The sequence below is a fragment of the Monodon monoceros genome, unplaced genomic scaffold (genome assembly GCF_005190385.1).
Source record: "Monodon monoceros isolate NGI ecotype Baffin Bay Population unplaced genomic scaffold, NGI_Narwhal_1 Super_Scaffold_22, whole genome shotgun sequence".
NCBI classification, from domain to species: Eukaryota; Metazoa; Chordata; class Mammalia; order Artiodactyla; family Monodontidae; genus Monodon; species Monodon monoceros.
The window spans coordinates 7333328-7357304 of NW_021703779.1; positions in this window are offsets into that span (position 1 = coordinate 7333328).

Below are 23977 nucleotides of genomic sequence, written 5' to 3' on the forward strand. Positions count from 1 at the left end.
GTAAGTTAGTTCATGTGTCTGGCATACACTGTCACATGTGTGCCTCCTCTACGCTGTACTCTATACTGTGTATTGTACAGGACTGTATACAGTACAGTGGTACAGTATCTTTATTTCAAGCCCAGGATGTCCGGAAGCAAGTGTAAAAGCAGCGGTGCTGTAGCTGGTACTCCCGAGAAGTTCCAGCTGTTGTACTGGACTACTGTACATTTCAAGGTACTGTACCGTAAGATTAAAAACGTTTATTTTTTGTGTGTTTGTTTTTATGTATTATTCGTGTGAAAAGTATTATAAACCTATTACAGTACAATACCATAGATTACGTTAGTTGGGCACCTAGGCTAACTTTGTTGGACTTACAAACAAATTGGACTTACGAACGTGCTCCTGGAACTCGTTCGTATGTAGGGGACTTACTGTATCTCTTTGGGAAAATGTCATATATCGAACCACTCATTCTGTGTGTCTCAACCTCTTTAAATCACCTGTGTAGTCACCTCGAGAGAGGTCATAATCCCAACTGTGGTTTTTCTCTTTCATAAAATAGGGGAGTGTCTGGGAATGGTGCTTCCCACCCTTCTTTCCAAGACTAAATTTCACTGATTTCAATGCCTTATATAGGTCTCTAATACATCCTTTTATGTTTGGTAGGCTACCACATTTATTTCAGTTTTACTAATTTCCATGAACCACTTTGTGTCAAAACAAAGTTACTATTAGATTTTGCAGATTGGTGTTGCTATAAATCTTTCAGTTTATCTCCACTCACACACCAGACTGTAGCTTATCAGACCAGACCTCTAAAGGTAAGCTCTTCAAACCTACAACAGTACCTTCATCAATGAAACAGGGAAGGAAGGACAAAAGGACAAAAATATCCTTTGCCTAAAACATTAAGAATTGTTTCAGCAAACTATTAGGTGTAAAATAAGCTACAAAAATATACTGTACAACACAGGGATATAACCAATATTTTATAATAACTGTAAATGGAGTATATTGTTTAAAAATTGTGAATCGCTATATTGCACACCTCTAATTTATATAATATTGTACGTGAACTACACTTAAATTTTTAAAAAATTCTTTCAAGCTTTCCACATTTCCATAACTAGTTCTTGGGACATATATGTAGGCTGTGTATTTTATAGCCTGTAGAAATACTTAGAACACTTTGTTCTGATGGCAATTTTCCCTCAAATTATTTGGAAGTATTTTGAGACTATTTGGGAATATTTCTACCCTTTTCAGGACAAGAGGAAGTCAAATAAATTTTGTCAGGCATGGATGTATCAAATAATACAAGCTTGGTACCTGGACAGGTAGGAATATATATACAAGCTCCAACACTATACAGTAGGGCACCCCGATTAATATCTTGCAGCCTGTGTCCACATCTATAAAAAGAAGATACTATCAAATTTTCAAAATCATCACACTAATTAAATAGGAAAGCTCTTGTGATAGCCTTAAAGAAGTAGAGATTAAACTCAAAAACACTTTTTTTCTCTGTTCCTTAGCTTTAATGAAGGAATGACAATGTTTGAATCAGAAAAAAAACAAAAACAAAAACACCCCAACTATATACATATTACAAAAGATAGCAAGAATAAAGCAAGATTGGAAATAGAAAATAATGTTGAAATGTTTGCTAAAATTCTGCTTGATAAATCTCTCCCTTTTTCCTTTGGAAGGAAATGTACTTTCGTTTTAGAAAATTTGGAATAGGAAAGACAAAAAGAGTCAGAAACCTTACTCCTCCAAAATTCCAACCCAAATCAATGATGAAAGTCGATGAAGATAACTAATCATCTTGTTCTCTAATATAACTTTCTCTGTGCATGGGGAAATGAATAAAAACCAGGAACTATAGTCATTTATAAGAATTTCAGGAATTTTAAATTTTATTGTATTATTTTTTAATAAATTTATTTATTTATTTATTTATGGCTGTGTTGGGTCTTCATTGCTGCGCGTGGGCTTTCTCTAGTTGCAGCGAGCGGGGGCTACTCTTCGTTGCGGTGCACAGGCTTCTCATTACGGTGGCTTCTCTTGATGCGGAGCATGGGCTCTAGCCGTGTGGGCTTCAGTAGTTGTGGCACGTGGGCTCAGTAGTTGTGGCTCGTGGGCTCTCGAGCGCAGGCTCAGTAGTTGTGGCGCACGGGCTTAGTTATTCCGCGGCGTGTGGGATTTCCCAGACCAGGGCTCGAACCCGTGTCCCCTGCATTGGCAGGCGGAGTCTCAACCACTGCACCACCCGGGAAGCCCTGTCAATGTATTTTTAGGGAAAGAATAATGTCCCTATTTTTTTCAGGAGCCTTAGTATAAACATACAGGTAATCGAATGCCTATCAATAGCCTACCATGCTTTACTGAGATGATGATCAGCACGTGCTTTGAAATATGAAAGTGAGGCCATTCCGTAGTGATGACAGATGATTTGGCAGCCGGAACTTGTATCAGCTGACAGGAGAGCTCCAGAGAACCTAAAATAATATGACAAGAGACAGACTATAATTACAATCCATTGCAAGATCACTACGTAACAAGAGAGACGATGGTATAAACAGTGGAAATACCAGAGGGGAAAAAAATAGAGAAAGCCTTGCAGCTACTACTCAGGAGTAGTTGGATAGGACACTTTCAGCAGTGAAACTGAACCTTTTATAATGGAACAGTGGGATTTAATATATAATTGCTATCTCTGAAAGCAGTAACGTGAAAAGCAATGAATACAACCAAACACAGGAAATGATGAGAAGATTGTAGGATGTAGCCATAACCGCAAACGAGAGCTTTGGGAGAGTAACCCAGATACAAGATCACCAGGAGACACAATTCTGACATCTCTTGAGTAGAATGTGAAATCCTTCAAAAGTAGAAATATGTAGCCCTCATGTCTACATGACATAGTGTTTTCTGACTAGGATTAACAATGTCTGGTGTCAGAAACCCAGTCAATTCCTATCCCCAAAGAGAAGAGAAATATAGAAAAGCTAAAAATCAGATGAAGAAAACACCCTAGGAAAAAAATATTATAGGAGGAAACACCACAGTTAAAACTAACACGGTATTAAAATAAGTATAACATGTGATCCTTGGAGCAGCAGGAATGAAAAGACAAATACATGAATTAAAAAGTGAGCTTCCTGGAAAGATACTTAAAACAGGTAAATATACTAAAGACATAAGAAACATCCCGCTGTAGAAAAGATAGTTTGGAAAACACAGGAATATGAAAGAGGCATTTTGGTAAACACAGCAAAAGCAAATTTGTATAAAGTTAAAATATTTAGAAAGTAACATTTTCTTCATGTATAATTTTAAAAACTTTTTATGGAGCAAAGAGAAAGTGGGATGTCTATACTGATGATTTGTATGGTATTTCAAGGGCTGTTCAGTTTTTGTAGAATATGGTCCTTTTAGGTTTTATAAATCATTGTCTTTAAATTTTTTAAAATTTAGTCTACGTTTTATGTCATAGACTGGGTAGAACACAAAAAAGGAGCACAGTTTCTTCATATGTATATATTTTTTAACTTTTCATGGAACAGAGAGAAACGTGGATCTCTATGCAGGTGATTTGTACCATATTTCAAGGGATATTCAGTTATTGCAGAGATACGGTCCTTTTAGATTTTATAAAGCATTGTCTTTATTTCTTTTTTAATTTGGATGACCTTATATATCATGGATTGAGTAGAACACATTTTATTCATACGTAATTTTTAAAAACACTTCAGGGAACAAAGAGAAGCTTGAATCCCTATGCTGATGATTTGTATCGTATTTCAAGGGATGCTCAGTTATCCCAGAGGCCTGTGATATCAGTTGATGACAGAGATCAGTTATTATCACAGAGTATTTCCCACTTTCTTTTATCTTCGGTAGTGTTTGTTTTATAGAAGCTAATGCTATGGTATTTGTGTGCCAAAACATGCACCATTAAAGCTTCATGGTGGACTGTATTCTTGGTAATTAGCAGTGTCATTCTTTTCTCTCTTTTTAAATTTTTTTAAAATTTATTATTGGCTGCATTGGGTCTTCGTTGCTGTGCACGGGCTTTCTCTGGTTGCGACGAGTGGAGGCCACTCTTTGTTGCGGTGTGCGGGCTTCTCATTGCGGTGGCTTCTCTTGTTGCGGAGCACGGACTCTAGGTGCACGGGCTTCAGTAGTTGTGGCACATGGACTCAGTAGTCGTGGCTCACAGGCTCTAGATCACAGGCTCAGTAGTTGTGGTGCACGGGCTTAGTTGCTCTGCCGCATGTGGGATCTTCCCGGACCAGGGCTCGAACCCGTGTCCCCTGCATTGGCAGGCGGATTCTTAACCACTGCACCACCAGCGAAGCCCCCATTGTTTTCTCTTTTGATAGTGTTTTGTTTTATTTTTTCACTAAATTAACCTTCTCTCTAGATTGACAACAGAAGTGGGTTTTGGTTGGGTTTTTTTTTTCTTTTTTTTGCCATTGTTATTGGATTTTTGCCCATTCTTTTGTCTCCGTCATTTGAGTCCCTTTGGATTTTGCTTTTTCCTTTGGATAACATTTTGTGTGTACGTGTCAATAGATAAGATTAGATGTCTTACATTTGTTGGTAAGATGAATATATTCTGCCTTGAAGGATTCTATTGTCCTAACTTGTGTACGTAGATAGTTATGTTTCACGGAACCCTGTACTTCGAGCCCTCTATGGAATTGCTGCTCTGAAGAAGGATGAGATTAAAGAAATTCCACATCCTTTGTCTTTTCACAGATGTCACCATCTGATTTTTGTTGATCACATTATTTTCCTAGCTGAATCTTAGTCCTATTTTAACCCTAAAATGTCCAAGCATATTTAATGTATGCTGATAATATATAAATAATCTTGATCTCCATCTGTATAAAGAAATTATATAACTTATATATTTCTATGCATATTTATGTATTTAGCTGAGAATACTTTCAAACAAAACCCAGTTACACTTGGGTTTAGTTACATATACAAGACTGATTAACCTTTCTATTAATTAAACAAAAATTAAAACAAATACAAATTTTCTTCTTTTATTTCGGTCAGTTTTATAAGCCTGATGATAATACAAACTCAACACGAGTTTGGAGGAGACTGGAAGTCAGGGATTCACATATAGACTTGGAAAGAACCTTAGCTCATAAAAATTTTTGAAAGAAATTTAGAAAACTGTAAAATAAACTAAATTTATTTGGTTTTATATAACCTGAAATCAGCAGTTATAATGCCAAGGTTGTGCATATAGATGGTTATATGGGCATAAATGTGTATGTACAATGATATTATAATATTTTTTCAAATAAAAAAATAAATATTTGCACTAAACTGGAAACCACTTAATTATCCATCACTGTAAGCTTGCCTAATTAAATACAGGTGTATTAGGAAGTGAGATACTTGAAAGGCAAAACAATGGGATAGATTTGTATCAGTTGACATGGAACGTCTTTTTCTATCCAAATAGGGTGTCAAACAATATGTATAATTAGCTTGCATTCATGTAAAGTGGGGAAAAAAGACCTATATTTCAAAAAGTGCTATATTTTCTTATTTTAAAATTATTAATCAATGTTCACATATTATTAACCAGTGTTTTTGAATGGCTTATATGAAGGCACTGTTCTATTTATCTTGTTATTATTCTGAATAAGGGGCCCAATTCTATCAGGTATGTTTGTATCTCTTTCTGTGTAACTTGTACATATCTACAAACTGCCCAGTTTCTCTGAAAGTATTATCTACAAAGATAATTCTCTACTTCTGTTATGTACATCAATAGAATAATTCACAAGAGAAAATGTATGTTCATGTGTGCAAAATTACATGCTCGATTTTAAAGCATCAGCATGTATCAAGAGATTATTTTTTGAAGACCCTTGATGAATATCAACCATATTTAGACAGCTTTAAAACTGTACTTTTTGGGGCTTCCCTGGTGGCGCAGTGGTTGAGAGTCCACCTGCCGATGCAGGGGACACGGGTTCGTGCCCCGGTCCGGGAAGATCCCACATGCCGCGGAGCGGCTGGGCCCGTGAGCCATGGCTGCTGAGCCTGCGTGTCCGGAGCCTGTGCTCCACAACGGGAGAGGCCACAACAGTGAGAGGCCCACGTACCGCAATCACTAAAATAAGTCTTTAGTGATATTTCCTCCTAATTTAGTTTAAATGCATCAGTCTGTTTTGCCGTCAAAGCATTGATTATATTATGGTGTTACACAGCCTTGTGACATTTATGAACTGTCTAAATGACTAAGCACAGAAAATTGAAATAACAGGGACTTTGGGTAATAGACAGATCTGCAGTGAATAATCCTATGTTAATTTTCCTCTTGTGCAATTCTGGAAAAGCCATTTAGGTTTTCCAAATTCATTTCTGATTGGCAAAATAGAGCAAGGTATCTGTTATGGGATGAATTATCCGCCCCCCCCCTCAAGAATTTCTCTGTTGAAGTCCTAACCCCCAGGACCTCAGAATCTGATTCTACTTGGAGATGGGGCCTTTAAAGGGGTAATTGGGATAAAGTGAGATCATGTGGGTGGGTCCTAACTCAATAAGACTAATGTCCTTATAAGAAGAGGAGATTAAGACACAGACACACACAGGGATGACCACGTGAGGACACAGGGAGAAGACAGCCACTGACATGGGCAGTAAAGAGGTCTCAGGAGGAACCAGCTCTGACCATACCTTGTCCTTGAACTTCCAGCCTCCTGGTTGACTTTTAGACTTCTAGTGTGAAAGCAAAATGCTTAGCTTGATTCTACAGAAGTAGAATTATTAGTAGTAATAATAATGTTCTCACACATGGAAAACAATTCATACATTGATTTCCTTGCTTTTTATTCATTGACCTCTAAGAGGTAGGATTACTAGGTTGAGATTTAACTCGCAGAATAATGATCTTCATAGGACTGATGCGGTAGTCTTTAGAAATGTACAATTCTCATTTTTCTTCTTTCACAAGTCACTGAACCATCCTGAGAAAAATCCCTTCTTCTCTAGACACAACAGCACGCATTTATATGCGTCTCACGTGTAAATTCCATGCATTGTGTTTAATGTTCATTTTGTGGTGTTTCCCAAGAGAGCAGCCAGAGACACAAAGACATAAAACACATAAAAATAAAAGTCAGAGCTCGAAAGAATGTCATTTCCTCTTCTCTACTTCGTGAAATATAAATATTTTCAATTATCAGTGTCCATCAGCTTTCTACCACTGACACGTTGGAAGAAAATTTACAGCTGTCTCTTTACTATGGATTTTATTTTCACACCTAATCTTGATTTAAGGGTAATCCTGTGACATTCAAATGTTGAATATGATTTCTATTTATATGCGATGGGATACAGGTGGGAGGAAATACTCAGTTATCTCTGAGAGATTTTTATATCTGCATCTAGTCAGTGCCCAATTCGTCTTCCTCCATTGGAAAAGTTAATATCCACTTTTTCTAGTCCAATACCACTGCTATCTCTTATTCCTATTTATCTTGTGGATTATCACAAGACCCTCTGTTAGGGCTGAATCCGTTTTCCCTCTGATCAGAGAATCTTCAAAGCCAAAGTTTTGCTGGACAGATGAAAATATAGGACAGTGGTAAAGTGTTCCAACTCCTACGTGAACAGAAATGGAGTTTGAAATCCAGTTGAACAGCATCCCTTGTACTACTGAACTAAAAATCTTGGGTAAATAGGCATAATAATACTGTTACTGAATAGAAGTTTGTGTGCCCTATGCACAGTGAGGCCAAACAATACCGGAATGGCAGACTTCAGAGCAGGGCCAAGCAAGGAGAATGGGCAGCTTGTGCTCAAAAACCCTGAACTCTCTGATGTTTCTCAGGGAGGAGTTTTTAAAGGCAAAATTTTGGGTGAGGGCTGCAGAGTGCGTGACCTTCTTCTGATTGGTTGCTGGTGAGGGTGGTTCTCCAGGAATCTTGAGCTCAGCCTGAAGTTACCATCCTCCCCTCCACCCTCCCGGGTGGGGGCCATGGTTTCAGCAGAAGAACTCGGAGATACCATTATTTATATCCCTTGAGGCAGAACCAGGACCCTGCCCCAAGCCTGCACTATTGTGTCGTGGCTTCTCCTGTCTTGTTTCTGCATCCCCTCTCTTCCCTGATTAGCAACTGTTTGAATCTGCCCTTTGGAACTCAGGGAAGGTCTAGGAGGCTGAAGTGTTTATCCTGAAAATAAGAAACTGGGGACACGGAAAGGTTTTTGTGCCCAGGAGCCCCACAGGGTCCTGCTTGCTTTCAGTATTTCCTAATGCAAAGAGTTTTGTTTTTAAATGAAATCCTACTGAGATGATACACATAAAACATATCAGGATTTCAGGAAACACCCATTAGAATTTAATACTTTTTAGGTATTTTGACTATAAAACCTAATTCATTTTATTATAATTGTCTGAGATACTCTAAATGTCCTTTCTCTTACATGTGGATTCGTTAAAATTTTCATGGCTCCCAAGGAACAAAGCCTTCCATTGCACTCATAATCGCATATTATAGACTCTCATCATTCATGTTCTGCAAAAATGATCAAATCAGCTCCATAGGGTTGCCTCACCTAGATTCACTTCACCTCCACTCTTCCAGCTGAAACGGTCATGATCTTCCAAAACCCAGCTGAGACTGCTCGCTTATCCATGTAACCTTTTTCTACCGTTTCCTTCTTTCAAGTCTCCATCTTGTACAAAATCTTTTATTCCTGTACTGACTTTGCAACACAACTGAAACCATGCAACTCAGATTGGGACTTGGACCCGCAGGCCAGAGCTTGAACTTGGCCAAAACCCAGATTGAGACTTGAAGCTGTGGTCTTTTAACTGAGATCAGACAGCTGGTCTCAGAACTTAATGAAGCTCAGGTTCTTGACGTCTCCTCACAGAAAGAATTCTGTGAGAGAAAAAGTGATAGGTAATAAGTGGATTTACTTAGAGAGAAACACACTCCACAGAAAGAAGTGTGGGCCATCTCAGAAGGCGAGAGTGGCACCAGGGTATGGGGGTTGTCAGTTTGTATAGGAGTGGGTAATTTCATAGGCTAATGAGTGGGAAGAGTATTCTAGCTACTTTGGAGAAAGGGTGGGGATTTCCAGGAATTGGGCCACCGCCCACTTGTTGACATTTTGTGGTCGGCCTTGGAACTGTCATGGCACCTGTGGGCGTGTCATTTAGCGTGCTGATGTGTTACAGTGAGGGTATACTGAGGCTCAAGGTCTAGTGGAAGTTGACTTGTCCGCCATCTTGGACCTATTTGGTTCAAACCATTTACATCGTGTCCTCGGGCCGTGTCATGTTTTAAAGGTTGTGCCCTGCCCCCTTCCCTCCTGTTTCACAGCCATATGTACTTCCTGCTGCTCTACTGTAATGAAGTATAAGATTTCCCAAAGGCTTTATCTTTTGACATCCACAATATGATGGGTTGTGTTACGGAACCAAACTTGGGTCCACTCACCCACGTGCAGCAAAGCCATGTACTGACTCAGGCTTGTAGTGAAGGAAAGTCCAGCATTTATTTGCAAGGCTCCCAACATGGGGCCAAAGCAAGGTGAATGGGCAGCTCAAGCTCAAAAGACCCAAACTCCTCAAAGGCTTTCAGGGAAGGGTTTTCAAAGGCAAATTTGGGGTGAGGGGTTCAGGGAGCATGACTTTCTTCTGATTGGTGGGTGGTGAGGTAACAGGGTGATGTTTCAGGAACCTTAATCATCAAGCTTTTGTTTTCAGCCAGTCTGGGTTCTTTGTGCTTGTGGTCAGCATGTGGTCACCGTCCTCCACTTGGGTTTGTGGGGGGGAGGTGATGGTGGTGTCTTAGTTTCAGACTAACAACTCAAACTGGAATCATGTAGTGGTTGGCCCTCAGTGGCTGACTTATTTCAGTTAGCATAATGCCCTCCACATTGAGCCGCGTTGTAGCCTATAGCAGAATTTCCTTCTTTTTTAAGGCTGAATAATCTTCCATTGTGTATATATACCACTATATAATACAGTTGTAAAATGTTTTACAGAATGCCAGAGAATGTACGTACCTAGGAGCACAAGCTCATTTAAAAAAAAATAAACGGCAGGACTACAAAGGGAAATAAACAAATATTCTGCCATGATGGAGAATGTTCACACAATTCTCCACGCATGCAAAACATAAATAAATAAGGATACAGATAATTAAAAAATATATATATGTGTCTGAGTGTTTTGTAGATCCCTCAAGGAGGAACTGGGACTCTGTCTTACTGATTAACTGTTGTTCAAGCTATTGTGTTTAACTGCTTTTCCTTTCTTTCTGCATTCCCTCACTTTAGTAACTGACTGAATCTCTTTGGAACTCAGGGGAGGCCTAAGGGACTAAAGCCTTTTTCTACAAACAAGAAACAGGGGACACAGAGGGGCTTCTGTACAAGGGAAGACCCTGCAGGGTGTCTGTACCTGCTAGGTACTGACCTTGCTCGGTTTCAGTACCCCCTTTTCTTTGATATTCCTCAATCCAGCGTGGGGAGGGATAAGAGAGAGAATAAAATTTTGCATAGACAGGTTAATCATAAACTCAGCAGTGGAACTTGGTTTTAGGGGGACTTGTTTTCAGCTGGTGAACAGTTTATGTATGCTTACTGAAACAGCTGTTGATGGGTTGATAATTTTTAATTTTTTAATCAGTGGTCATTTCTTAATGCTTATGTTTATTCTTGGGCTGAGAAAAAGTGATGAGAGGTTATGCTGTTGGGCTAAGGATGGCTAAGGATGGGGGAGATGCCTTACATTCCAGAATTAAAATCAAGTTCATTAAATTAGCAAAACAAATTGCTAGCTTTTCAGGTTTTGTTCAGGGTGGCTGAAAAGAAACAAGCATATTGCAAGAGCGTTTTCAGGAGAGTTTTAACAAGGAGAAAAGAACCTTTCTAAATTGCTAGAAGAATACACAGCATTCACTCTTGAATGGTGTTGTGCTCAATGGGCTGGAGAGTGTAGTTGTGTTTATTTGAAATTAACATACCTTCACAGTGCTATCCTGCTGTCCTGTGTCATGGGAAACTAAAGATCTTGCAAAGTGAGCTGTAGGAGCCCACAGTTCTTCATTTGATCTCAGGTGCATTATTTTTTTTTTGTCTAGTATTTAAAGAATATCACTAACTAACATCCTCTTCTAAACCATACAGATCATAGCTGTTTAACTTGATTTTTTAATCCCTTTAACTTTGGTGTACTGAATTCATGGAAAATAGTTACAGAAGCATTCTGAATTCATTTACGGAAAGAGAAAACCTAGTTTAATTTTATTTTGCTGTAAAGGGTTGATCTCTGCATAACCACCTCTAAGACCACACCACCTACCAGCTAATATAATGTTATAATATAATGGCTCCAGCAAGCCCTTTCCAAAACTGTACTGTACTTCCTATGTAAAAATATCACTTTGGTAAAGTTTGCAAATCTGAGAAGTAAGGAAATTCTAACAAAGTACATTTCATTTATTTTGAATTAATACGATTTTTGGTTACCTGAACTTTAGCATATTCTGGTATGTGTCCGGATGCGGGGAAACATAACACACTATCAGTAAAGGGTGCGTATAATTGGCAGATACCAAAACCACTAATGTGCCATTTAATTTTTGTACACATAAAACACTAAAACTCTAACCTATCAAAGTGTATGCTTTGGTAAGATGCATTGAATCCCTTTCTCTTCGTTTTTCTTGTAGAGTAAAGCTGGACAGGATGTGTTTAAATAATGGTATAAATATTGACTCTCAGATTTGTAGAACAAAAATCAGGTTAAATATCTAAGTCACTTGAAGTGGTATGATTGTTATTATGCTCTAAACAGATGTAGATATTTCATTGCATTTTGTGGCTATGAATGAAGACCCAGAGTACACATTCAAATAATATTTCTTGGACTAAATTTAAATGCTTACCTTTGTAAAATAAGACAAACCAAATGATATGGAGTCGGGGGCAGAGGCGGGGAAAGAAACTTGACCGCGTAGTGAATTGAATATTTCAGGCAATGGCATAAATTAAAATTGCATGTCTGTGATTATTATCTCAAGTCTTTGTCAGTCTTCCCTCCCGAACATAAATCTACTTTAATCCATGTGGAAAGGAGACATAGAGATGTCATTTTCTAAAAAAATAGTCACCACAGACATAGAACAGACATAAAAATAGTCACACAGAACAGACTTGTGATAGCCAAGGGGAAGGGGAGGTGAGGGAGTGATCCACTGGGAGTTTGGGGTTAGCAGATGCAAACTATTATATAGAGGTTAGGTAAACAACAAGGTCCTACTGTAGAGCACAGGGAACTATATTCAACATCCTTTGATAAACCATCATGGAAAAGAATATGAAAAAGAATATATATATATATATATATATATATACACATACACACACACATATATGTGAACCACTTTGATGTACAGCAGAAATAACACAACATTGTAAATCAACTATACTTCAACAAAGTAAGTTTTTTAAAAAAGAATAGTAACTATAAGAAACAATAATACAGCGTCAATAGTTATATACACTTTCAAAGAGCCCTGATCCCACAATCAGTCAAGACTTGCTTCAGTAATAGCTAAGAATTCAGACTATATTATTGTTTGTAGATATTAAAGAATGGAATGCATCGGGTCTCTTCTCTGTGGCCATATCACATAAACAAATGTAAATTCAACATTGTTTCCGCTGAACTCCCGCCAGTCTATAGAATCGTAGATGCTTTATAGAATTGCATGTTACAAAGTTGCTGCAATTTTAATAGAACCACAAAGATGCATGGAATGTTAAGATGATCGACTGTCTTCCTGCAGCCTTGGGCTAAACAGATAGTAATTAGCAGTCATTTTCCACCCTGTAAAGCCCTCCACAAGGGCTCTCCAACCCCCTATCTCAAGGACAAACAGTAAAGGTGTTGCCAAGGAAAAGAAGAGAAGCATCAGCTGGGGATGCAACCATGTTCCTGGAAGGGTTACTGGATCCATGGGAACCCGACAGGATACATGGGCTCACCCCTCACGTACTAGTGCACTCTTCTGCCATCACTCACTCAACTTCCGTAAAGGTACACCTCACACTCGGTCCATTCTGGACTTCTCCAGTTGCCAAGTCTTAATCCCATGTGTGCCCTTGCAAAAATGTGTTTTCACCTAAAGAGAAACAGTGCAGGTTCAATTCGAACAGGAAACTATTCCACAAAGGAATAGTTTTTTATATACTTTTATATTTTTTTTATTTTTTTATATTTTTAATTGAAATATAGTAGATTTACCATGTTGTGTTAATTTCTGCTCTACAGCAAACGGATTCTTATACATATATACTTCTTTATATTCTTTTTCATGATGGTTTATTACAGGATACTGAATACAGTTCCTTGTGCTCTACAGTAGGACCATGTTTATCCATCTTATATATAATAGTTTGCATCTGTTAATCCCAAATTCCCAATCCATCCCTCCCCCACCCCTTCTCCCCCTTGGCAACCACAAGTCTGTTCTCTGTGTCTGGGAGTCGGTTTCTGTTTCATAGGTAAGTTCATTGATGTCATAGATTAAATTCCACATATAAGTGATATCATGTATTTGTTTTTCTCTTTCTGACTTAACTTCGCTCACTATGACAATCTCTAGATCCATCCAGGTTGCTGTGATTGTCATTATTTCATTCTTTTTGATGGATGAGTACAATTCCATTGTGTATATATCATATCTTCTTTTTTTAATTATTAGTTATTTATTTATTGGCTGTGTTGGGTCTTCGTTGCTTTGCACGGGCTTTCTCTAGTTGCGGCGAGCGAGGGCTATTCTTCATTGCAGTGCACGGGCTTCTCATGGCAGTGGCTTCTCTTGTTGCAGAGCGTGGACTCTAGGTGCATGGGCTTCAGTAGTTGTGGCACACGGGCTCAGTAGTTGTGGTGCATGTGCTTAGTTGCTCTTCAGCACGTGGGATCTTCCCGGACCTGGGCTCAAACCCGTGTGCCCTGCATTGGCAGGCGGATTCTTAACCACTGCACCACCGGGGAAGTCCTATCATATCTTCTTTATCCATTCATCTCTCGATGGACGCTTAGGTTGCTTCTGTGTCTGCGCTACTGTAACTAATGGTGCTGTAATCATAGGGGTGCCTGTGTCTTTCTGAATTACAGTTTTGTCTGGATATCTGTCCAGGAGTGGGACTGCTGGATCATATGATAGCTCTATTTTTAGTTTTTAAAGGAACCTCCATGCCGTTCTCCATAGTGGCTGCACCAATTTACATTCCCGCCAGTAGTGCAGGAGGGTTCCCTTTTCTCCACACCCTCTCCAGCATTTGTTATTTGTAGACGTTTTGATGATGGCCATTGTGACCAGTGCAAGGTGATACCTCATTGTAGTTTTGATTTGCATGTCTTTAATAATTAGTGCTGTTGAGCATCTTTTCATGGCCTATGGGCCACCTGTATGTCTTCTCACAAAGGGATCTTTAATCTCTCAAAACATGGCACGGAGAGCTTACATCCAGTGTTACCCCAATGGTCCCACCAACTGGGGTTGGAAGAAGACCTCCTTGTTTCTCTCTTAGCAATTTTAACAACAGAGTTTGACCTCATGACCTTCATAGTTTGGGGAAACTGTTTTTCTCGGATGATATGTCAGAAATGTGGCTTCAATCCAGTTGGCAGTCATGTAAGCCAAGACATTGCCAAGCGGAGACATAATTTGCTTCTAACACCCAGCAGCGAGAGAAGGAGCATGGGCATGCTTGCCTCTCAGCAATATAGTCTCCCTGATCATTATTTCAAGCATGAACAGTCATACCATTGAATAAAATCACTCAGCTTATCTAGGTGATACCTTTGGGTTATACTTATTTATTTACTTTTATTTTCTAGGGGATTTGGGGGGGCTACAAATACCCAAAGAGACCCAATAAAAGTTCTACAAACTTTTCCACTGTGATCAGCTATTTTTGTCGGACGATGTATTTTTGGTACCATTCTACAAGCTCTACCCCATGACAGTTTTATTAATATATATCAATACATTTCTCTCTAATTAAATACCTAAAAATGGGAGTTTAGCACCATAAAATCTGCACTCACCACCGAAAGCCCTGCCCCTCTCTACATGGCTTCCGTAATAATAAGGTTGTAGATAATAGTTTGCTCTTGTGTTTTTTTCAATACCAGATGTTCTGCCATTTATTCAAACCGGAATATGCCATCAGTTGTAATGTTTGCAAACCACAAAACAGCTTGCTGATAACCCGGAAGCATTAAAAATGTTAAAACATATGCTAGTATGTGGCTTTTCTATAGTGATACATAACGTCTCAGGTGTAAATATACTTTTCAGAATCATGGTAACACTAAAGACACCTAATAGTTTGTTTTTACTGCGCTCATGAATGGAAACTGTGACAGAAAATACATTTTTAAAACTTATTTTCATTGCGTATTTCTATTAATTTTTACTTCTATATTAGTCAGCGAGGACTGCCATAACAAAGTACCATAGACTGGATGGCTGAGATAACAGAAATTCTCTCTGTCCTGGAGAGAGAAAGCCTGAGGCTGAAAGTCTGAGATCAGGGTCTCGGCAGGTTGGTTCTTCCTGAGGCCTCTCTCCTGGGCGTGTAGATGGCCATCTCCTCCCTGTGTCCTCACAGGGTCGTCCCTCTGTGTCCTAATCTCTTCTTATAAGGACACCAGTCCAGTTGGATTAGGACCCACCCATATGACCTCATTTTACCTTAATTACCTCTTTAAAGACCCCATCTCCAGCTACAGCCCCTTCTGAGTTCCTGAGTGTCAGGACTGCAACATGTAATTTTCAGTTGGGACACGATTCACTCTATAACACCCTCCAGGAGAAAGATTGGATGCTTCACTCAGCCCCCACTCATCGCACATCAATACATTTCGTTGTTCCTACCTGAAGCCCCTGAGCCCACCTGAGCCAATCAAAGCACCTCCGCAGGATTTATACCACTCAGGTTGAAGAGAGAGGCAGTTATTCTGGTAATCCAACTTTACTCTAGGCATAAACCAGCTCTTCCACTGGAAGGAAGAGGTGATTCAGCTAATCAGGTGGGTACTTAAGGGTTGTAGTATGAAATAGCGTTTCTCAACATCTAATGCAGTGGTCCCCAACCTTTCTGGCACCACGGACCAGTTTTGTAGAAGACACTTTTTCCACGGACTGGTGAGGGGCGATGGTTTCAGGATGACTCAAGCACATTACATTTATTGTGTACTTTATTTCTATTATTGTTACATTGTAATAGACAATGAAATAAGTATACAACTCACAGTAATGCAGAATCACTGGGAGCCCTGAGCTTGTTTTCACTTGCCACTCACTGGTAGGGTTTTGAGGTGAGTCTGCAAGCCATTGATTTATTATGGTCTCTGTGCCATCAAACCTCTCTGCTCATGAGAATCTGTGTTTGCAGCCGCTCCCCAGCACTAGCGTCACCGCCTCAGCTCCACCTCAGATCACCAGGCATTAGATTCTCACAAGGAGCGCGCCACCTAGATCCCTCGCATGTGCAGTTCACAGTAGGGTTCGCGCTCCTAGGGGAGCGGCTGCAAATACAGATGAAGCTTCACTTGCTCACCTGCTGTTCACCTCCTGCTGTGTGGCCCGGTTCCTAACAGGCCACAGACTGATACTGGTCCAAGGGCCAGCGAATGGGGACCCCTGATCTAATGCACACAGACATGCCCTGCGGATCCTGTTACAATGCAAATTCTGATTTGACAGCCCTATGCTGATTCTGCATTGCCAGCAAGCTCCCAGGTGAGGATGACTGAGGTGGTCCAAGGTCTCCACCTTGCCCAGCACAAGAATATAGCTATTTATATGGAACACTGGGCTCTCTGGAGGTCTGAAAATACTTTGAGGGGGTTCTACTGACAAACCCATCTCCCCCCAATTTTTATTTTATTCTTTTAATTAATTTTTATTGGAGTATAGTTGTTTTACAATGTTGTGTTTCAACTGTACAGCAAAGTAAATCAGCTGTACATATACATATATTACCTCTTTTTTGGATTTCCTTCCCATTTAGGTCACCACAGAGCATTGAGTAGAGTTCCCTGTGCTATACAGTAGGTTCTCATTAGTTATCTATTTTATACATAGTATCAATAGTGTATATATGTCAATCCCAGTCTCCCAATTCATCCCACCCACCCCCTTTTCCCCCTTTGGTATTCATACGTTTGTTCTGTATGTCTGTGTCTCTATTTCTGCTTTGCAAATAAGATAATCTATACCATTTTTCTAGATTCCACATACATGCATCAATATACGGTATTTCTTTTTCTCTTTCTGACTTACTTCACTCTGTATGACAGTCTCTAGGTCCATCCACGTCTCTACAAATGACCCAGTTTCGTTCCTTTTTATGGCTGAGTAATATTCTATTGTATATATGTGCCACATCTTCTTTATCCATTCATCTGTCAGTGGACATTTAGGTTGCATCCATGACTGGGCTATTGTGAATAGTGCTGCTATGAACATAGGGGTGCATGGATCTTTTCAAATTATGGTTTTCTCCAGATATATGCCCAGGAGTGGGATTGCAGGATCATATAGTAGCTCTATTTTGAGTTTTTTAAGGAACCTCCATGCTGTTCTCCATGGTGACTGCACCAATTTACATTCCCACCAACAGTGTTGGTGGGTTCCCTTTTCCTCACACCCCCTCCAGCATTTATTATTTGTAAGAAAATTATCATTTCTTAAAAACACGTAATAACTAGTTGACATAGGCTTCACCCCATCTTAACTTTAAAACCTTAAATATCTTAAATGATTTGAAATAAGTAGGATTTTTAATGAAACATTACCTAAAGTGACCATATAACGAGAGTTTACTTTGCTTGGGGAAATAAATGTCAATAATATGAAATTCAGCATCGAAGGCAACCCAGTGACAAACAGATTTGTGTGAACCACGAGAAAAAAGAAGGTTGCTTTAATTTGATGGTAATGTGTGACATACAGGATTCATTTTACTGGAGAACTCAATTTAAAATTGCATGAAAGAAGGCTTTCTGCTCACATGTCAAAGGCCATTACTAATGAAGGGTAGCAACTGGGTAATGATTGAAATCTACAAGGCATCACTTTCAGCGTTTTTTCCCCCCTTTGGATTTTCATTAACTGGATGATAAGCTGTAATTTTTGGTTTCATTTCATACTAAAAGTATATGCTGTCTATATAATTAGCAATATTTTATTTTTCCATCAACTTCATGAGAAAATCATCTCATGGTGTCCTATTTTCATGTTGTGGTAATGGATCCTTTTGTCAGTGATAGAATATAGATAAATACCAGCATCAAAAATGGAAGGAAAAGAGGACCTATTTACTAGAGGATATTATTTCCCTGCATTACTGTGAAAATTAGGTAAAGATGAACAGGAAAATGACAGAGTCAAAAATTAGTCTTCCGGGCTTCCCTGGTGGCGCAGTGGTTGAGAGTCCACCTGCCGATGCGCAGGGGACACGGGTTCGTGCCCCGGTCCGGGAAGATCCCACATGCCGCGGAGCGGCTGGGCCCGTGAGCCATGGCCGCTGAGCCTGCGCGTCCGGAGCCTGTGCTCCGCAACGGGAGAGGCCGCAGCAGTGAGAGGCCCGCGTACCGCACACACAAAAAAATTAGTCTTCCAATCTGTTTTTGTAGCACAGGCAATCTGTAAAATCTTCTACTAAGGGCAAGAAGATTTTATCATTTACACCCACATGCCCCCAAATTGTACAGCATCATCTTATATTTTTTTTTTTCCAACTTTTGCCTGGATACGGTATTCTTTGACTGAGATATGACTGTTCTAGGCCAAGAACATATACACATTTAAGAAGATCTCTGTGTCAATATGTTTTCCATTATTATCATTCAGTTGTTTGCGGAAGACTAATAACTTGTCAGGTCACCCCAATTAGTCAAATAGTATGTTTTAAATCTGATATATTAGTAAATATAATTTTTTAAAGCAAAATCAATTCCACAAAAGGTCAGATTCATGCAAACAATATTCCTCCCTATACATTGCTAGAAATATCAAATGTGAATTGAATCTATACCTTGCCGAACTCATTTGGTATAAAAATGTTTAGTTAATTATAATAGTCGTAGAAGCAAGAGAAAAATTAATGTGTTTTCATTTTGCACTTTTACATGATTTCATGCAAGCCAGTATTGTGATTTATTTTAAGGGCCTGGGTTGCTCACTTATTCTTTTCAAAGTGAAGACCATGCCTATTTAGGTTTCTACAGGCTACATCCAGAATTTCAAAAATTCATATAAGTAGAATTTCAAGTGATACCACTTTCAACCACTTATGTGGGAAGATGCCTTTTGTATGGTTTAATGATCACTTTGCAATTCAGGGAAACTTTTTCAATTTTTAGGTTTACTTTCCACTTTATCTGTTGCAGGTTCTGCAATATGAGACCCTGAGAGACCAAAGTTACGCTACCATATAACTTTTGCAGGAACTTTGCCCCCAGTGACCCATCCTGGCTTTTCTGGCTAAACACAAATCGTCCAGCCAAACTTAGATAAACCGTAGCTCCACTCACGCAGCCTCTATTTCCTTAAGGGGGCCCCAAACAGCCATAGCTTCTCCTACCTTCTTAGAATTGGATCAGTGAAGAATAATGAGAAGAAATTCCTCCATCAGCCCTATACTATGCTCAAGCACCTCACTCATCAGAAAAGTCACCACACTGCTCTTCTGTTGAAATATTTCCATCAAGGCTTGCACTAATGACTTTTCCTGGATTTCTCCTTCCACAGTTATAATAAAATTTGTCCTTCCCATGTGCAAACATCTAGACGTCTCCAAAAAGTCAACCTTGCCAGGTGTCTTAACCCAAAGAGTAGTGTTCCATGGCTGGTATCTTGAAACCCAAGTTGTATGGGAAATGATGCAGCCTCTCATGTTACATGAGTGTATTTAGATATTCACTAAAATTAAATGCACTTTACACAAATGATTTAATAAACAGAAACAGTCCCCTTTGCTCCAGGAAGAGGCTAGAAGCCAGCATCTCTGGATAATTCTCTCATATCCGTGAGTACACTGTCATGAAAAATCAATATTTTTCTAGCAACCTCCAGGTCCATCCCCACGTATCATTTTCCAGAATGGTCTCTTGATACACACGTGATCTGTTTGCTGTGAGTGTCTCCTCTGAGTGAGATCTGTATTTGCCAGCATGGTCCAGGGTGTTTCTGAGCTCCTTACAGATTGGAAGCAATGCACATTTTCAGGTGTAAAGAGTAAGGAAAAGTGGCAACTTACTAACAGGTACCTACTTTGGATAAGAAAACTGTAGGGTCTCCAGGAAAAGAAACAACCACTTCATCAGCTTCAGAGATGGGGTGTCATTTGCTGGCTCAGAGGAGCTTGGGGGTGTCCAGAGTCCTCTGATCCCACCTGAAGGTCCACATTCCAGTGCTAAATCCTGGTATTTTCTAATGTATGGGAAAATGTTCGTAAAAGATGTGTGATGCTGGAAGTCAATCCAGATTCCATTTCAGTAAGCTTCAGCCTCGAGTCTTCTTGGTTTTGTCCTAAATCAGCCTGTGTCTTCAATAGAAGAGCGATTCTTTAGAAGTAGGTGCCCCCTTCCTCTCACCATGCCATGAGATAAGACTTAAACTTTGACCTCAGTTGTCACTCATTAGCTCTGTCATGCAGTCCAATCAGTCTGCCCATCTTGCTGTCTTTCGCACCAAAGATTCCACCAAAGCAGTCATGTGGTCTTGACTTCAATGTGTATTTCACATTATGGGTTTCCAGTGTCCCATGCTGTTCTGGTAGAGATATGCCTACTGCCTTGAAACGCACCTGGGGTGATAAACCATCCCATACTCACCTTTCTCTGACGGTCTCCTACTTTCGACTTCCGTGGGTACTAATGCTTGCATTGGTCAGCATTCAACGGCAGAGGAAAGAATGCACGTTGTCCAGAAGTGATTTCATAAGAGCATTTAAGGGCTTAAATAATCATCAGGAGAGCTGAAGAAATGGGTCATTGATCTCCCAGGGTTGATCCCCAAATTACTTGATAGATGGGGGTTATCAATGAAGCCTATATTCTTTCTATTGTCAGGAATCTGCCTGCTACACTTGACACGATGCTGGGTTCAAATCATACCACATCTGCTATGATCTGAATCAGTTCAATTGATGCCTCACACCTGCCTCTCTTATCACCTGTGTCAGCTCTGGTTTCATAACTCATGCAAGTGCATTGAATTGAAAGAACTTAAAAAGGTGACACCTGCATGGAAGATTGTCCAGAAAAATGCAGATGTTGCTTTCTGGTCTTCAGGAAGCGAAACTGGAAGAAGATAATAAGTGTTTTGAGAGGCAGCCCACATTTTCAGCCACAGGTGGTGGTTCTTTTTCCTTTTTTATTTTTTTATTTTATTTTTGGCTGCTTGGGATGTTCGTTGCTGTGCGCAGGCTTTCTCTACTTGCGGCGAGAGAGAGCTACTCTTCGTTGTGGTGCGTGGGCTTCTCTTTGCGGTGGCTTCTCTTGTTGCGGAGCACGGGCTCTCAGCGTGCAGGCTTCAGTAGTTGTGGCAGTCAGGCTCAGTAGTTGTGGCTCGCGGGCTCTAGAGCGCAGGCTCAGACCCGCTGGTGCACGGGGCTTTGTTGCTCTGCGGCATGTGGGCTCTTCCCGGACCAGGGCTCGAACGTGCATCCTCTGCATTGGCAGGCGGGCTCTTAACCACTGCGCCACCAGGGAAGCCCCTTTTTGTTTGTCAACGTGTCTGTTTATCTCTGCAGAATCCAGGTGCTTGTAAAAGGCGACAGTGATCTAGACTGGAATTCAGCCGGGGGTGCCTTCAATTGCTACTGCCATTCCAATGCATTCTCTTTCTCTCTCTTCAGAAAGAAATTAACCAAATGCAGGCACCTGGCCCACAGAATACAGCTATTGTGTTGCCAAATGTATTTGTTTCCTCTCTTGCTTTTGTTTATTGTCTCTCTCAATAAGCAACAAGGTCTTCGAGACACTGACTCTCAGGTAACAGAGCCAACTTACATCTTTATCATCTTGACAGCTTCCTGTGCCTCAGGGTAGATCTCTACAATTTTGATTTTCTCACTGTCCCACGATTTCATAACCCTCGTCTACGTCATTGATGCAAAGGGAAACTGAAACTTAGGATGTAGAGGTATTCCAGATTTATGTTAGACCAATGCTGGCCATGGGCGATACCACCTATGTATTAGTTGCTAGAGCTGACATAACAAAGGGCCATGGACCAGGAGCCTTAGCAACAGACATTTTTTCCTCCCAGTCGTGGAGGCTGGAATCTGAGGTGAAGGTGTCCGCAGAGCTGATTCCTCCTGAGGCCTTTCTCCTTGGCGTAGAGATGGCCGTCTCCTCCCTGTGTCCTCAGATGGTGGTCCCTGTGCGTGTGTCTGTCTTCTCACCTCTTCTTATAAGGACACCAGTCCTATTGGATTAGGACCCGCCCTAAAGACCTCATTAACCTTAATGACATGTTTAAAGGTCCTATCTCCAAACACAATCACATTTTAAGATACTGGATGTTAGGACTTCAACATATGAATTTGGGGGGTGGGGGGAGACAGTTTAGTTCATAACTGCCCCCGAAACAACAGGAATCTGAATCCTCTCTGGAATATCGCCTTATCCATGACCATAGAGCATACTCTTCATTGTGCCTAGATATGAGAATGAACTGAAATAAATACCTCTACTCTACCTGCTGGCTGTGTTTGTGTGGTGAGTGGAGAAGTGAGGGTTTCCCAGCTGGTTCACCTGCTAACAACATTTTCCTGCAAATTTTGTCACCCAGTACATTGATTGTTGCGTGAAGTGTATGTAACAGGTCTTGGTGCTGATAGAATTCGTGGAAAGCCCCGCCTAGCTAATTATAGTGAAATCCCAAGATTTCCTACAGGGAATGCCATGCCATCTTGCAAACTCTTGCCATTTTGGATCAAGCTACTTGCTTTTTACAGAACTCGTAGAAAATGTGTCCCTTACCCTTGGAGTCCAGTGATCTTGCATCTTGAATGATATCTATCAGTAAGTAGATATTCTTTAATTCAGAAAGAGAAAGACAAATACATGATATAGCTTATATGTGGAATCTAAAACAGTCATACAGATGAACTTATTTACAAAACAGAAACAGACTCACAGACATAGAAAACACTTATGGTTACCAAAGTGGAGAGGCGGGAGGGATAAATTAGGAGTTTGGGGTTAACATATACACACTACGATGTGTAAAACAGATAAACAACAAGGGCCTACTGTATAGCACAGGGAACTCTAATCAATATCCTATAATAACTTATAATGGAAAAGAATCTGAAAAAGAATATATATAACTGAATCACTGCTGTATATAACTGAATCACTGCTGTACACTTGAAACTAACACAACATTGTAAATCAACTGCACTCCAATAACTTTTTTTAAAAAATAAACTAGATATTCTGCAACCCAATGAAGGAATGAGCCCAGAACATTCCATCATCAAGGAGAAGTGGCTGTGTGGAGTTCAGAGCAAGCAGGTGCTACAGGCTCACATGTTTTGCAGGAGCAAATCATTCATATACCAAGGTGCGTTCTCCTGCATGGCCTCAACACACATCATGGCCTCAACACACGTCATGGCCTCATGGAAGGAAACCTATGGTCAGGTGACAAAGTAAAGCCATGCTTGTTTGTGATTGACGCTGGACAGTACAAGACATGTTGAAACCATCTGGGTACGTGCTACCGCTGTGGTCTCTTGGACCTGTTAGGACTCCAAAGTGATGCTTGAGGGAGGAGATGATGCTTCACGCTTTGTAGGAACAGAATGGCTGTTTAGAAGCACAGGGCGGTATGGTTTCTTGAGCCCAGTGAAACCCAACTTCAAGCAGAGAGAGAAAAGCAGATCACACCCAGAGGAA